The sequence below is a fragment of the Heliangelus exortis genome, chromosome 18 (assembly GCF_036169615.1).
Source record: "Heliangelus exortis chromosome 18, bHelExo1.hap1, whole genome shotgun sequence".
Lineage (NCBI taxonomy): Eukaryota > Metazoa > Chordata > Aves > Apodiformes > Trochilidae > Heliangelus > Heliangelus exortis.
The window spans coordinates 14,022,296-14,028,648 of record NC_092439.1 but is presented as its reverse complement, the minus strand read 5'-3'; positions in this window follow the sequence as shown (position 1 = coordinate 14,028,648).

The window sequence follows — 6,353 nt, the reverse complement described above, 5'->3', positions numbered from 1 at the left end:
CCGCATCGGGACAGGGGGGCCCGCACCGGGGCAGGGGGGCCCGCACCGGGACAGGGGGATCCACATCGGGACAGGGGGACCCGCACCGGGACAGGGGGATCCGCATCGGGACAGGGGGGCCCGCACCGGGACAAGGGGACCCGCACCGGGACAGGGGGGACCGCACCGGGACAGGGGGATCCGCATCGGGACAGGGGGACCCGCATCGGGACAGGGCGGTCTGTACCAGAACAGGGGGGTCCGCACCGGGACAGGGGGGCCGCACCAGGACAGGGGGGCCGCACCGGCACGGCGGCTCCCGGGTGCCTCACGGCAGCAGCGGTGACCGGAGCGTCCCCCGGCATCCCTCGCAGCCCCTCGGCCGCTCTCCGGAATGCGGGACGCGGGGGCTGCGGGGCTGTGCCCGCAGCTGTCACACCGGCAGCCGGTGGTCCCGGGGGGGACTGCAGCCCGGGGTTGTCTGTGCCAAAGCCGTGGGGAGAGCTGGGGACGAGGCGGGTGGGCTCAGCCCCGCACGCTGCTCTGCGTGGGGTCTGTGGAGACCCGGAGCGGTTCTGAAGGCAAAGCAGAGCGTGGCTGATGGGTTTTCTCTGTCACCACGCGTGGCTGATCCCAACCCAAATGTTCCCGTTCCTCCGGGTGCTGGCAGGCACGTAGGGCGGGAGGTTTGCTGTACCCCAGCCCCCCCGCACCGCTCCATCAGGCGCGGGATGCTGCCCGAGGGCGCGGGGGGTGCAGCCCGGGGGTGGGAGGCACCGCGCACGTCCTCGCAGACACTCGTGTCATTGTCAGCAGTGGGACGGAGTCCCGGGGAAGAAACGGAGGTCCTGTTCCTGGAAAAGCAGAGCGGAGGGAAACCCGCAGCCAGCCTTGGCGTTGCTTGCCCGCTCGGCACCTGGGGAGAGGGGGGGGGGGGGGGGCGAAGCGGGATGGGTGCGGGCAAAGCCGCGGGCAATACACGCGCGTTTGGAAAGCCGAGTTCTTGCGTGTTGATTGCTGGGGGACCCGCGGGGGTAGGACAAGGACACGTCTGTGACAAGGCAGGCGAGGAGAGCCGGGTGCTGGCGGGCATCCCGCGGCACTCCCACCACCCATCAGCGGGTGCGGTTCCCGGTCACCGCGCGTGGTGCCGTGGGTCTGGCATCGCTGCGGGCACTGGGAGCCGGATGGGAACAAAGAGCTGCGGAGCTGGGGTGAGCGGTGGCTCTGCCCAGGGCAGCAGCGGCCGTGTCAGCAGGAAATCTCATCCCAGAGATTAATTAAGGGCTGAGCCGTGAGCTGCTCCGGGCTCAGCAGGGCTGGGAACAAGCAGCACCCACTGGGCAGGGCAGGGACAGACCACAGACCCATCCCCTGAGCCTCTTCACACCACAGCCAGTGCCCTTTGCACCCTTCTCTTGGGGTGCAATGAGCACTTTGCTGGCCACAGCCCCACTGCCTGCTTGCCACTTGGCCACTGGCCCCCAGACCTGCTCCACGGGGAAGCACCACGGGAGGGCTGAGCGACCCACAGGGCTGGGCTGTGCAGTGCTTCGAGGGTTATCCCTGCCCCGTGTGCTTGGAATTAGTTTATTTGCTTGTTTATTAATCTATTTATTAATAAGTCTTGAAATGTAAGGCACCACCTGGAAGAAGAGACAGGGGTCTTAGCACAGCAGCCCACAGCACGTGTGCCCCACGGAGCAGCCCAGCAGTGCCCAGCTGTGATACTCTACACAAAATACCTATTTTAAAACAAAGCAAAAGTTTCCACAGTCATTCCTTTCTTTTAATTTTGGCTCACCCCAGAGAGTGCAGGGAGGGGCTGGTGTGCTCCATGGATGATTTTTCTCCAGCCCTGTGCCAGGGAAGATGTAAATTACGTGACTTTTTTTTCCTACAGCTGCTGGGTGAGAACAAAAAAAAACAAAAAACCAGAAAAAACAAAAAAACAACACATAGCATAGACACAAAATGACAACAGAGGCTGTCTCTGTGTAGGCTGTCACAGGAGAGGAGCTGGCCCCTTGCCCCCCTCCCCGCTGACAATGGGACAGCAAATCCATGGAAGATTGGGAAGTGCTCCAGCAACACATGTAGGGAAATGTTTTTGGTGGGGGATCCACCAGTTATCAAGGAGCCTACACTGGGATTTTGGAGCACATGTTGCAGGAGAGCACCAGACTGCAAAACACCCATCAGAGCCGTGACAGCCGAGGAAGTTTTCACATGGGGTGCAGAGCTCATGTCTCGTGCAGGATGAGCTGAGCAGGGATTTGGTGTCTGGACACTGCCTGCTCAGTTCCCATGTTCACACCCAAACTGTTTTTTCCTCAGTGTGAAATACCTGGGGGTGCCACCGAATGTGCTCACTCCCCCATTACACACTTCCCTGTTTGAGGCAGGCTTTGGGCAGATGGGTCTCTGTGTGCCTCCACACAAGGCTCATCCCTAAAGCTTTATCTTTTGGTTCCTAACTTAGATGCACCCTTAAGTTTTCAGCATTTCAGCCGGCTGCCCACTTGCAGCTGCCAGGGCTCCCCATCAGAGGGTACTTTTTACACCCAGAACACGTAGAAGGCGTCCAACTCCCCTTTTGGGGAGGACTATTAGAATTTCTTTATGGAGAAGGTGATCAGGCATTGGAATGGGCTGCCCAGGGAAGGGGTGGATTCTCCATCCCTGGAGATATTTCAAAAGAGCCTGGATGTGGCACTCAGTGCCATGGGCTGGGAACCACGGGGGGAGTGGATCAAGGGTTGGACTTGATGAGCTCTGAGGTCCCTTCCAACCCAGCCCATTCTATGGTTCTAAGTTACTGAAAGTTCATCCCTGGGCATCTGGGCCCTTCCCCCTCGAGTCCACCCACACTGCCCGGGGTCCAAGTGCGGGTCTCTGGGCTGCGGGAACCCCCGCAGGACACTTGGGGGTGAGGAACCGTCCTGCACCCCCTGCCCGCCCTGAGGGGCACAGGGGCCTCACACACCCCCAGCGTGGCGGGGAACAAAAAATATAGTAAAAAAAAATAACCGAACCGTGTAAAATTCAAGAGAGCGATGTGACGGGCGGCAGCCGAGGGAGGAGGAGGAAGAAGAAGAGGAGGATGATGAGGATGACGAGGAGCAGCAGCAGTGCTGGCGGCTCCCGCCGCTCCTGCCCCCAGCGGACCCCCCTCCCCTTCCCCCCCGCTCCGCCTACGTGCGCCCCGACACTGCCCTGATGGCACGGCCCCGGCGGACCATACCATGGGCCGGAGCACGGCGGGGGCGGGAAGGGGCCGGAGGGGAAGCGGCGGGAGAGGAGAAGCGGGGCACCGGGGCTCCGGGGCAGAAGGGGCTTCCCCGCGGGCGGCGGCGGGGTAAGGAGACGCGGCTAGCGGCGTCCGGCGTGAGGCGCCGGTGCGAGGGCGAGGATCGGAGGGGTCGGCGGGGCGGGGTGCTCGGGAGGCGGGCGGCAGCTCAACAGGTACAAATGGTTCCTCCCCGCAGCAGCGACGTGCAGAACCGAACGCGCCGCACCCGCCGCTGTTACTGGCGGGGGGGCCGCCCCGCCTGCCCCGCCCCGCCCCGCCCCGCCCCTCCGCCGCCGCCGGTGGGCGGTGCCGGGGCCGCCATTGGTCGCTGCTCCGGCGGGGCGGGGCCCGCGGGCGGGCGGGCGGTGCCGCTATTGGCGGACGGGCCGGGTGGGCGGGGCGGGGGCTGCAGCGCGCGGCGTGGGCCGGGCCGGGGCAGAGCGAGAAGTTGGCGGCGGCGGAGGAGGGGGTGGGGGGGGCGAGGAGCGGCGGGAGCGCAGGTGAGCGGCGGGACGGGACGGGACGGGACGGGACGGGACGGGACGGGACGGGACGGGACGGGAGAGCCCCGGCACCCCGGGGCTGCAAGAGACCCCCAGCACCCGGGGGCAGCAGGGCAGCGCCCATCCCCAGGCGGCCCCGGGGAGCCCGTGGCGGGGCCGGGTGTGGGGAGCTGCAGCCCCCGGTGCTGGGCAGCGCCGCGGAGCACGGGCACGGCGCGATCCCGCCCTTCCCCCATCACCTCCCCCCTCTCCCAGTCCGCCCGTTCCCTCCTCGCCCCGCGCTGCCCGGTGTCTGCTGTGCCGCAGGTGGGCCCTGCCGCTCCCCGTCACCTCCAGGAGCAGGTGAGCCACTGACTAACGCACATTGTGCTCTCGGTGACTCCACTGTGCGTGTGACAGCGGCTAACCTGCTCCTCGGACATCCCCGGGCGGCCGCTTCGCCTCCGCGGATCCGCGCCTCGACGCCACGACGCCCGCAGCGCTCCCCAGGTGAGGGGCTCCGGAGCCATCGTCCCGGGCCGGGCAGCCCCCGGTGCCGTCGGTGTCAGCGTGCGGTGAGCTGCGCTCCACGGCAGAGGATTGAGAGGGATCCGTTGCAGCCGGGATCGGTGGATGGTGGCAGCGCAAGGAGTCGGTGGTAAAGTTGCAGAGCGCGGGTGGCGTGGCTGCCTCTGTCCCCACTGCTCTTCTCCGAAGTGATGAGGTGCTCGTGGAATCCACACCGAGTTCAGGAGATGCTTGAGTCCAGCCGTGACTTCCTGATCCCCGGGCAGTGAGTAACTGAGCTGCTATTGCCAAGGGTGTGTGAGGAGCAGAAACCCTGCCTGGGATTGCCCGGATGAGTCACCTTTAAAGAGAGGCTTTCTGGTCTGTTCAAGGAAAAGCAGAAACAACCTTTGCCTTTGGTTGTTGTTGTTGTTGTTGTTTGCCGTTCTGTTTTCCAGCCTCTGCCTCACCTTTGCTCGCAGCTTTCTTGTGTCAGGGCCCAGCAGTCCTGGCAGGGCTGTGCTGGCTGCGTGTGGCTGTGCTGGGATGGGATGTCACTCGAGGGACTCTGACTCCATGGCCCCACGGAGCAGGGAAACCTCCAGCTCCCCAGGTTGGCTGTCACCAGACATGGAGGAAGTGATGAAGCAGATTGCTGCTTCTGCAAAGTTCTCTCCTGTGATTTTATTTATTTTTTTGGGGCTGGTGAAGAAGCTGAGTGTTAGCAAAGTGTATTTTTTTTTTTAATTATTTTACTCTTTCTCAGCAGCTTAAGCTCCAAACCCCCAGCCTGTCAAGGTTCCCTGAGGTCTCAGGTATTCTCTGGCTTGCTTTGGCTGCCTGTGTGTAACCCTGGAGCAGTGCTCTGGCCAGCAAGGAGTTAATGGTGTGGAAGGCAGAGTAACATCCTCTGCACCAAGTCTCTCATGAGAAGTTTTGCCTGTCACCCATCTCTTCTGCCTGCACTCATTTCTTTCTCCCTCTGGGTCCTGGCTCTTCCACAAGAAAAATCAGCTCAGGCTGTGCCCTGCACAGGCTGGGTAAATCCAGGGTGCTCCCTGGGAAGAGAGGAAAAACACCTGAATTTACCAAAGCTGCTTTCATGCTTGTTGATGGTGAAGGGTGGGAAGGAAGTTGGGAGCTTTTTTGGCCTCAGAAAGCTTTCCTTGTCCCTAACTGCAACCACAGCATCTTCCCACTGCTGGTCTTGAGCAGGGTGTGGAGAGCAGGGAGAGGGGGCACCCGGAGCAAAATACAGCTGTGTGTGAGTGTCAGCTGGAAATAAAGTTCCCTGCCACCTTATTTAATAGGTAACTGCACATGTAACATACTTGTATCTGAAAATGAAAGCTTTCTGAAGAAAAAGCCCTGTGCTGGGGACTGTGCTACATGGTGACAAAGTCCTGGAGATGCCACTGGCAGGCACAGCTCTGTGGTCACCTTGCAAGGCTCGTCCCCTTCTCATGAGCAGCACCATGGTATGGATGCTTCCAGCATCCTGCTGCCTACAGAACCATCCTGCTCAGCTCCAGGGACTGAAGGAAAGGGCTTGGAAGTGGACTTTGGTTGTTGTTTTGGTTTGGTTTTGTTTTTGTTTGTATGGGGGGGCATGCAGCTCAGTTTCTGTTTTTAATATTCTTGTGGCATGATTCAAAACTAACCCACTGTGCTGTCACCTGAAGTCTTCAATAAATAGTGGAAAATCAGTGTTTGGGTGCTTATTGCTGTAATCCAGGGTGCCAGGTGAGCTGAAGAGGAAGGCTGTGCCATCTCAGTGACACATCCTGCGTGCCAAAAATCTCTGATTTTGTCTCTAGGGGCAGTGGAGGTGGATTGGAAAGGAGAGCAGAAGGGTGGAAGTTGGTTGTCCCTGCAGGGGGAACCCCAACATTCATGCCTTCCCCTCTCCCCTAGCCCAGGAGCTCCAAAGTGCTCCTGAGCAGTGAGAAAATGCACCAGGGCTCTGATGCCCATTTATTTCATGTTTTTCAGTAGCTAATAAGCAGATTTGTAAGGTGATACTCAGCCTGGTAACCAGAGAAGTTGTGTGCTAAAAGCTCTTGCTCAGAGCTGATGCTGTTAAGATTTCTGGA